Raw genomic sequence first — 11,347 nt, forward strand, 5'->3', positions numbered from 1 at the left:
CCAGAGCTGACGTATGTCATAAAAACGTCAGCGCCCAGCAAATTGATATCACGGTTATACAAGATCGGGCAGTGTCACCGGGAACAGGCAATGTCGAAGGCCCGACTGGCGTGGCAGAGGGATTTGCAGACAGAGATTAGCGACTCAATGTGGAAATACTGCTGCCAACATACGAAAAGGGTATCGCTTAACGCCAGGCACAGACTTATTCAGTTTAAATTTCTTCAACGAGTGTACTACACTCCAGAATGCTTGCACAGATACGGGCTTCGTCAGACGTCCGAATGTGAACGCTGCCATGCCCCAATGGCGGACTTCCTACACCTGGCGTGGTCCTGCCCGGGCATTAACAACTTCTGGAAGGATGTCTTCTTGGAATTGGGTAGAATTCTTGAGATTGAGCTCCCAGTGGACCCTGCGCTGGCACTGCTGGGACACACCAGGGTCCTTCCTCCGGCGACACGTCGCCTGGCGGGCATGGGACTACTTTTGGCTAGACGGACAGTTGCTCAGTGTTGGATGAGAGGCGCGTTGCCAACCAGACGCAGGTGGGACCGAGATATGCTGTATAGTTGCACCCAATCACAGCTGTATAGTGAATTCCTAACCCCGATCAGTAGACCCATAAATTTCTGGGACCTATACCTGACCTACAACACCAATAAAAACACCGAGGCTACAGATCAGGAGGAGGCAGAGGAGTGTCGGGAGAGGGAGGAGGGCCTCGAGGATTAGACGCACAATGTTGAAAGGCAGAGGGGGACACATGGGTGGGACGCCGAGGATTCTGGGACCCTGGGTGGGCACAGGACATTTAGTTTACACACGCGAGATGCACACAGGGCGGGAGGACAGGCCGCAGCGGGGACCTGGGTGAGGGAGGGGAGGCAGATGGAGTGTAGATGTGGGCGGGAAGCCACATATTATTGAGAAGTTCGAGACACAATAGCGGAGGACACGCAGGCAGTCAAGGGAAGGGGGTGGGGGGTTGTTGGGAATGTTCTGTTAAAGGTGATAGACCTAGATCACGTTGGCATACACGCGCACTTCATGTTCTAAACCGCATTGCATTGGTGCCGCCACATACACACTCCCCCAGCAATGTGGGGAGGGGGGTCGGGACGGCAGCTAGCGCTCAATAATTGCAAGATGTTCTATTGGTAAAATAGACCACCGGTCCCTTGAGTTGACGAAGGTATGATTCGTATGCGTTGGTTTCGATCACTGTATTGAAGTTGCCCTTCTTTGCTGCCGGCCTCAGGGTTGTAGGCGGGAAGCTGTGTGTGCTAATTGATGACAAATAAAAGTTTATAACCAAAAAAATAAATAAATAAATAAATAAATAAAAAAAAAAAATAAAAAGAACAAGTACCAATTTTCCAAAAAAAAGCCTGACATTTGACCATCTTTGACAAGATAAAAACAAAATGTAAAAGCATTTTATTGCTCACTTTCTGAATCCCAGCATGTTTATTTTGGGGGTACTGCATCACCCCTACTTCCAGCGTCTGTGCCTTTTAGTGATAAAACCTACTTTTAAACCTTTGAAGCTCTAAAGAGGGCGGTATTTAGTGGTTTTGGAGGCTGGTTCTCATTGAAATCAATGGTGAAAAAAATTAATTGAGAGAATGATGGTTTTCAGGGCAGATAATGCAGTGCAAGTCTATTGGAGGCATTTTGCTTATTTGGAGGGCAAATGAGGGTGGCGCACTCCAAATATGGGTGAGCGGAGAAGTTTGAAAAGAATAAACAAATGAGACTGCCTGTGAGAAAGGGTATTTCTAATGACTAAATCCCTATACCCTCGGGCAGCTTTAAACTGATTGATACAGCGGATTTCCAGCAGGAAGAACTGATAGAGAAATCTCTGCCTCCATTAAGCACATCATTCAACTTCTCAGCATGCTGCACAGCAGCCACACTTCACTACAGCACAGCTTAGAAACATTGGCAAAGTCAATAGCTCTACCTAAACACTTATAAGGCCCCCACAATGCATAGCAAATAGCTCTTGCCTTTGGGACATTATAAGTGATTAGTTATCCAGCACAATATCCTTGAATAAACAACATCAAGTGTTGCATGGCTAATCACTTATAAGATCCCAAAAGCGAGACCTATTGGCTATGCCAATGCTTGTTTAAAGGTGTTGTGTGTTTCGTGTTAAAGTCTTTTGCTTTGCCGCGAGTTGAGCCATCGTGTGGGACCTGTATTATCTGAGAGGCGAAAGCAAGACAACTATATACACTGCAAGTCTGTTCTGGGCTAATGACAAAACAAACCGCAATACATCTGAAAGTTGGGTCTGCAGAGGGTTGAGGTGATGGACCCCACACCAGTCCACAAACTTTTCTGAACACCTTTGCGTAGGTGCTATTTATGAACAAGAGTCTGACTGCAGGAATGGCATCTACCACTTCAGATGGCAAGTCAAAAAAATACAACTAGTGCCGCTCAGTCTCCGTGCATAGATTGAGAAGATTTGGGTGTTGGACCGGCCCTGTTCCTGACAATTGAGGTCCCTTTTGAGTGGATGAGAGGGCAAATGCTCAGGCTCAGGGTCTGTAGGTACAACACCCTCCTGGCCAAGTCCAGGCAGTTAAAATAACTTGGGCTTGGACTGCCTTGGCCTTGCAAAAGAAATTGAAGCATGAGAGGTGGTAGAAATGGGATATCTAATTGGCAGTGGTTTGCATTGCACACTGTCTAAGTAGGGACCCTCACTCTGGCCAAAGTACGGGAGTCACACAGCTAAGATAAACACTGCTCACCCCCTTGGTAGCTTGGCACGAGCAGTGAGGTTTATCCCAGAGGCAATGTATATAGCTTTTGTACATACACACACAGTAACACAGTGAAAACACTACACAAGGAGTCCATACGAGTTTAGAAACATAGCCCATATTTATCTGAATAAAACAAGACCAACACAACACAATTCCTCCAGACACAAGACAAGAATATCACATTTCAAAGATTGAGCAAGTTTAGTCCATAGAATCGAATCCATCAATGGATGCATTTCTTTTAGCCCAAAGTACCTTAGATGCGTCACAAATCAAAGATGATGCAGGCACAGGGGAAGTGAGGTGCTGGAAAAGCAAAGTGATGCATCAGTTTCTTACTTCACTGGGGAAGTGATGTATCGGTTCCTTACTGACAGGGGAGGTGATGCGTTGGTTCCTTACTGGCAGGGGTGGTGATGCGTCAGTTCCTTACTGGAAGGGGAGGTGATGCTTCGGTTTACGTACACATGGCCTCGGTTCCATGGTGCAGTATCCTTGAACAATCTGCACCCAGGGATGATGCGTCGAAAATCCAGACATGCTGTGTCGATGCGACAGTGGTGAAGCAGGCGCTGCATCGATTTCCAAGTCGCACAGCAGTTGCTGCGTCAATCTTTTGCAGCGGTGCATCAATATACATGTGCTGAGAGTTGATGCATGGAGTTTCTCCTTAAGATCACCATATTCCACTTCCAAGAACCCAGGAATTGGATTTGGCACCACTTGGCATATCAGGACTCTCAGCAGAAGAGCCCAGGCACTGGCAGGTGAAATCTTTGATGGCCCTGAGACTTAACAGGAGGGAAGCACACACAAGCCCTTGGAGAATGTTGGAAGCAGGATTTAGAAAGCAAAGTCTAGTCCTTTCACTCCTAGGACAGAAGCAGCAGGCCTGCACAACAAAGAAACAAGCAGAGTGGCAGTCCCTCCTACAGCATCCAACTCTTCTTCCTAGCAGAATGTCCTCAGTCCCAGAAGTATTCCAATTTTGGGGTGTCATAGGTCCATTACTGATACTCAAACTTCAAGAGAGAGTCTTTGTAGTGCACAAGACCATGCCTTTCCCTGACCTGGCTCCAAATACACAACAGAGGGGTGGAGACTGCTTTAAGTAAGGACAGGACAGCCCTCCCTATTCAGGTGTCAGTGACAATTCCTACCACCACTCCAGCTCAGGAAGGCCCATCAGCCTGGTGATGGCCCATCAGGATATGCAAGGCAAACCTCAACTCCCTTTGTGTGACTGTCTAACGTGAACGCACAAGAACCCAACTCTCAGGCAACCCAGATGTTTATTCTACAGGCAGGCAGAGGCACAGAATGGTTAAGCAAGAAAATGCCCACTTTCTAAAAGTTTCTAAGCAAAAGAAGGGGTCGGGCCCATAACACCACCCAAACTAGGCCTCAACAATAGTTGTAAACAACAAGATGTTTGGAGGTGCAATTTTCATCAATAACTTTTAAGTGAAAACAGCCTCGACAGCTGGAGTGGTTTTGGTGTCTTTGTTACACCATCATTGTTCAATTAATCTTCAAAATACATGGTCAACATTGACATCGTCCATCAGAGAAGAACAATCAATTCGGTAGTTCAACAGAACATCATCGGTAACGAAAAAACATATGACATTTGACAACTACACAAACAATAAGTGACAACATATGACAATACAAAAAATTACCAGTCCTTAGAATTGTGAAAGAAACAGTGGCAGTGCTGATTATTTACAGTGTTCAAAGTTGCAATCTGCCACAATAAGCCAGCCAGGTCAATACAAACACAACAGGCTAATTGCCCTGTTTGTGCACTGCGTTACTCTGTGGTTCTCTGTGGTTAAGGTCTATTTGTTGGCAACCGCCCCCGTGTTCATTCCTCAATTACGAATGGTAAGGTCATACCCATGTTTTAAAATAAGGTTGGTTGGCATAACCTTTGGGACCAAAAACTGATATACATTTCCATATTTTAATAATTGTTTTAGTGCCTGACCTAGTCCTGCCCCTGAGGAGAACCCGAAACAAATGTAAGGTTCCGTAACGCGTCGACCTGACCCAGCTAGCCTCAGTTTCTACTTAACAACAGAGTAACACAGTGCACAAACAGTGGACTGTGGAACCCTGCTAGGTGGTGGGCTACCAAAAAGATCCTCTGCTATTCCAGCCACCTGCAGAGACAAAGTCTCCGGGCACTGGTTCCCGAACCCCAACCCACTCCCTGCTTGTTGCAGTACCACATGGCAGTAGTGTTGTCCATTAGAACCTACCAGCCTTCCCTGGACTATCGGTAGAAATGCTATTGGTACCAGGCAGACCACCCCAAACCCGAAAGGATGATGTGAAGATGGTTCTCCACTGTAGACCAGAAGCCCCTGCTCTCCACCTCCTCCAAATGGCTCCCAAACCAAGTAATGATGCATCTGTTACTAGTGTGGCATGAAAGTGGAGAAGAGAAGGTCAGGCAGGTATTTGTCTGCCACCATATGAGGTCCTGAGTCATCTCTTAGGAGATCTGGTCAGAGTCAGAGAAGCAATCCCAGTGTTGGGCACATTTAAACCTTGCCATTGCAGCCTCTACATGTACCTTCTGGGGTACATATGAGGAGAATTCAGGAGGCCAGAAACCCAAGAATCCTGAGAACCATCCTCACTGAGACCCAAGACTGAACCCGAAATCCTGGAATGATATTCTGAATGTCCTGGGCTTACTCTGGTGGTGATAAGGCCTTGAACGCTACTGTGTCCAGGATAGTTCCTTTGAATGGAGTATCCAGTGTAGGGCCCAGGTGGCACTTCAGCTCATGGATTTAAAACCTCAATGAGATCAAGAGCCCAGCCTTTATCTAGAGGTGGTCTGTGACTGACTGTGACGTGCTCCCCTAGAGCAAACAGTCAACGAGGTATGGGACTACAAATATGCCTAACCTATGAAAATGAGCTGCAATCAGAATCACCACTTTTGCGAAAACCTAAGGGTAAGGCCAAAGTACAGCAAAGCAAATTGTAAGTGCTCCGACCACACTGTGAACAACAAGTAGCCTCTGCGGGACTGACGCACTGGTATATGAAAATATGTATCCTGCAAGTCCAGGGACACCCCCCAGTCCCCCGGATCCACAGCAGAGAGGATCGGAGTCAGGGTGAGCATTTTAAAATTGTCCTTCAGGAAACCATCAATGAACTGAGGTCAAGTATAGGTCTGAGGTATCTATCCTTCAGCATGAAGTTGTAGCATGAATTCGCACCCCTTGCCAGTCTCCAAGTCTGGCACTCACTCGATGGAGCCTTTGGCCAGCAGGTTATCAACTTCTTTTATTAGGATAGAGGCATAGTCTGCTCTGCTGTGTGGGGATTAAGAGGCGAGTAGAAAATGAACGAGAGGAAATATCATATACTGACCCCTACCGGTTGGTAGTGGGCATTGGAGGGCAAATCAAAGCAACCTGAAAACTATTTCAGCTGGGGAGGAAGAGTAGGCAGACCGTTGTTTCTGCTGGTGCGTATGGCTTCAGCGCACTACCACCTCTGCCCTGAATGAGCTGAATGAGCCGGGTTTGCTGCTACACCGGCCGGGAAGGCTGATGCGGCTGGTAAGTTAGGCCTCTAGAATAGTCCCTAAAGTTTCTATATTGCTAGTGGAATTGTCTGGCCATGGACGTTAGCCCCAAAGATTTAGCTGTAGCGTGACTATTTTTAATTGCTCGAGTGCTAAGTCCGCCTTGTCTCAAACAAAATAGTGGCACGATGCTCTGGAAATGGCTCTAGTGTGCAGAATAATATGAGGTGGTGACGGAATAAAAGGCAAATCTTAGCCCTTTTGAAAAATCAGCAAAACCCATCAGTAAGGAATAATGGATTTCCAGCTGGAGAGGAAGAGTTGAAGGATTACTTTCCCTACTGAGGAGGAAGAGTCGGAGGATTGCTTTCCCTACAGAGGAGAACAGCTTTGGGTTCCATCTTGCCCACTGCCCTGAAAGGCTTGAGTTTGCTGCTGCACCGGCTGGGAAGTCTGATGCTGCTGGAAAGCTAGCCTCTGGAATTGTCCCTAAAGTTTCTATACTGCAGGTAGAATTATCTAGATAGGCACAATAGGCCTAAAGAGTGAACTGTATTGTGACTTCTTTGAATCACTCTATTGATGTCAGCCTCTTCTCAGAATAGTCTAGATACATTATATTGAATATCCATAAGGTAACGCTCGGACATCCCTTGAAAACATGGTTGATAGCATCAAGGTGTGCCTTATAAATACTAATCCGATTACTATTCGCATGGCCTTTGTTGGTAGTGTCCAGGCCTGCAGGCAAACATAATTTGTTATGTTCTGTTCGTTTTTGACTGTTGGGTCAGAAACGCCCTGAGCTCCTCCGGGCAGCCTGCAAGATCTTGTTGGTTATGTCCCATAAGGTGTTCGTGCACCTGCCCAGCACATTGAAAGATCATAAAGCTAGGTTGGCTAAGGAATTTTTTTTCCTGCTAAAGGCATTGTTATGTTTCGACTACGTATCCAGGGGTTTTGAAGGAAAAGTATTTGACTACACTTTACTTGTGGTTGTCTACAGCACACGGGTTTCAGGCTTTGGGTGTTTCTTCAAAAGGCTGGGAGTTGCGGGGGGGATGGTCTGCACAGTCGGGCCACGTCAGCTGACCAGAGGAGCTAAGCAGGGCTTCGGCCAAGTGGGCATGAAAGTATCCATAAAGGCCTCTTTAAATGATAAAAGTGGTGAAGCTGAAGCTGGTCCTGGTTGAAGAAGTTCAGTCAATAAGTCGGCTCTCGGTTCCAGGGTAGGCGATTGCAAATCTAACACGTCTGCTGCTCGTTTAACTGCTATAATGAAAGATGCATTTTCCGTCATTCATAGACCTGATGGTGAGTCTAGTCTATCTCTGGTGTGGTATCTAGGCCACTGGCATCTTGCCCTTAATCAGTGCAATGAGACGAGTGCAATTGTCGGTCTCTTCATCGCAATCAGTGTTGTGATGAATGTTCAAATAGGCTGAATAGGTCCTCTTGCCTACGAAGTGTTGGCAGTGAGGAGAGGCCGAGGCCGAGGCCGAGGCCGAGGCTGAAGGTCTAGCTGTGCAACCACTGGTGGTATCTTAGTTTTTATAACCGCCAACTTATGCTTGGCATAGGCTAACGTCATTGAAGGTTCAGAGACTGCTGAAGCAATTGGATTGGTTATCAGCATTAGCGGAATCGATATCAACGCGTCTGGAAAATTTGCAACACAGTCTCTTGAAGGCCGATATTTGCTGTGGGCGCTGACCATGGGCTGGGAAATTCAGGGCGCACCAGAAGCAAATGTGGGACCAGCTCTAAATCTAAGGATGCTGAACCCTTCAAGTCTCAGCCCTTGTAACTTCTGGCCAGAATTCGAGTGGCAGAGTGAGGTTGAGTCCCCCTTGGCTTCCTTGTACTTACAGTGCATTATCAACGTCAACATACTTAAAGCAGAAATGGGAATTTGAGCAAGGCTGACCTCATGACCATGACAGAGGATGGCCCCATGATTTGGAGTGGGAGCAGGATCTGCTTCCATTGTGACCTCTTCTCATGCATGGCAAGGTTGAGCTTCCCTCCTGATACCAGGTCACTTATTAGTACGAGGCACATTTACCGCACAGCTTTGAGTTGTGCCCGGAGCCCAAGCACATGAGGCACACATCATGTGGGTCAGTGACTGACATCTGCTTCCTGCAGTCATGGTGCAGCTTGAATCTTGTAGATTTTGGGGGAAGACATTGTTGCTACCTGGTACAGCGCCTATATAATTTTGGAGCCATCAGAATCCCAACAAAGTTGTTAGTGGAACTCCATATCTACATTGAAGGGTGCAGAAATAAAGTCAGTATATAGGGTGATGTATATTTGCGGCTGAGTTACATCACTGACGGACGGTATGAAGTCACCACGGATACATAAGGCACCACCTATTAGCACACAGGGAATACTGATGGTAATAAGATCTCCGGATCCAGTCTTGAGCCTGGGATTACTCTTAATATGAGGAAACTTCAGTTGGAACATTTTGCTGCCTTCATTAATTACAGACGGGGTTTTTCTTTGCTATGGTCTGGTCGTGAAAATGCTAATGCTTCTACCCGTTAGAGATCCATTTTATGGTCAAGACAGATAATCACTCTACAAGTGGCTAATTGTGGTGAAGGGTGGCTGCTCAAAGCTTCAGATGTTGTCCATTTCCCTGCAGTAATCGGATCTTACACCATGGAGCACGAGTCAAGATTGTCAAATGGGAAAGCGGGCAGAAGTTCTCAAAGGTTTTTGAAATCAGATGACAGGGATTCTTTTGGACAGAAGTAGTCCCTGTGGAGGCTATTCAAAAAGATACATTTACACATGTACATTTATTCTTTCACTTTGTAATTCGTACACTTTGTAATTTTGGCTATTCAGTATTTACGAGTGCATATTTACTGCAGTGTAGACGTGCATGTCTCCACCCCCTGATCTCAGGGGGTGAAGCCTAATTTGCAAGTGTAAAGTTACTACCAGTAAAGTTTCCCACCTAAGTGGAAATCTCTGGAGTCGGGCTTAGATACTCCTCAGGTAAAATATAGAGGAAAGTAAAGGGAATTTATATATTTATTTTAAATATGAAACAAAATACAAATTCTAAAGCACTATTAACTTAACTTAGAAATAAATATTTAATTTGCATATATGAAATTAAAGCAAAATTGTTTTTTTAAGAGTAAATCAAATCTAAGAGGTGTTTCAACAGAGCATCTCCTAAACTCAAGTATCTAAAAGTGCATTCATATGTGATAATATAGAAAAAGAAGGCTCTGCAAAAAATAAAAATTGCATAGGGTCACAAAATTTGGACAAGCAGGGAAGCCGAATTAATTCCATCAGCGACGGCTCCTTCCCTTTGGCGGAAGAGCGTCTCCACCCCCGCCAGCAGTCGAAAAATGAAAAACAAAACGATAATGATCCTGTGTTTATTATCGTTTTATTATTTCCATATTGTTACCTAGGGGATGGGACCATGGAGATGACAGGCAGAGAGGGCGTTATAGATGCACTGGCTGTCAGCGCACGAGGGTTTGACCGGCTGTCTCAGGCCGGCCAAACCTTATGCGCACTGAAGCTCTCTCCAACCCAGCTGCATTGCTCTCATAGGTTAACATTGGGAATCCCGTAATACACTTGTAAATTGTAATTCCTGATTAGAAAGTAATAGCTGTGTCATGTTTTATATCTTCGGAATGGTAATGATAAATCCTCCCTTACTGGTAAAGTTAAATTTAACATTACTATTTTAGAAATGCCACTTTTAGAAAGTGGACATTTCTCTGCTCTTACTGCTTTGTGTTCCTGCAGCCTGATTCCAATACACGTCTGGGGTGGATGACAGATTCACTTTGTGCACTCCCTCTAGACAGCCACAAACAAAGTAAGGTTAGGCATGTCGGAGGATTCATCTCCTTTCTGATGGCCCATCCGGGACTGGAAGGGAGGAGGAACTGACACTTGGACCTGAAGAGCTGGTGTCCTGTCCCCACACAAAAAGCTGATTACCCCCTACTAATAGACTGTAGCCAGGGCTGGGATGGAAGGACCTCTGTGCACTTCAAAGATACTTTTCAGAAGTCAACACCACTTTAAAGGCACAAGTGGGCATAAGTACTTTGTCTCTGACCCCTCAAAACCAGACACTACTGGACCTGTGAAGACATTTGCTAGATAAAAAGGACTGCTTTGCTGCTACAAGGACTGCCACTGTTCTGGACTGCTGCTCTGGAAGAACTACTTTTCTGCTCTGTTGTGCTGCTCTGCTGAGGAAAAAGACTGGACCCATCACACTTGAATCCAGAGTGACTCAAAGGGCTTGCTATCTTGCCCCCTGTTCTGAGGTCTCAAGAACATCAATGACATCTTGTAACCCTGCTCCATTACCTGGACTGCGCCATCTGTAAGTCCCAACCTGCCAAGTGGTGCCAACCCAGTCCTGGACCCTTGAAGGTGAATTTTCTGTGCTGACCAGGCAGAATCGACGCATCGTCTACCTTGTGGTGATCAGAACCCACACATCCTCTCCAACGCCTTGCTGCTCGATGACATCGCTTCAACAACTACGCGGCTCAATGACAGTGCATTTATTTATTTATTTTATTTTAAGGTTTTGTAGAGCGCGTAGTAACCCTAGAGCATCCCAGCGCTAGTGCATCACAAAGGGGTTCACCGACGAAGCTTCTCCAACTGCGTGGATCGGAACAGACACATTGCCTACATACAAGGGATTGATGCAGATGCATCGCCTGCTCGAGGTCGACGCCAGCCTGTTTTCAGAAGGCCAAGGCTGGTCCCGGTTTCTGACACATGCTTCATCGCAGTCGACCTGAACTTTTGGATTTTCCCCAGTCCCAGATTGGCACTTAGCACTACATTTTCATTTAATCTTTAAAAATTCATAATTCTGATTCTACTTATTGAAGTCTTGACATTTCAGTCTTGACTTAGTCATAAAAGTATTGTCTTTTTTTTCTAGCCTGGTGTGGAGTCTTTTAGTGGTGGTTTCATTGTGTGTTGCACAAAT

Source organism: Lissotriton helveticus, chromosome 4_1 (genome assembly GCF_964261635.1).
Source record: "Lissotriton helveticus chromosome 4_1, aLisHel1.1, whole genome shotgun sequence".
In the NCBI taxonomy this organism is placed as follows: domain Eukaryota; kingdom Metazoa; phylum Chordata; class Amphibia; order Caudata; family Salamandridae; genus Lissotriton; species Lissotriton helveticus.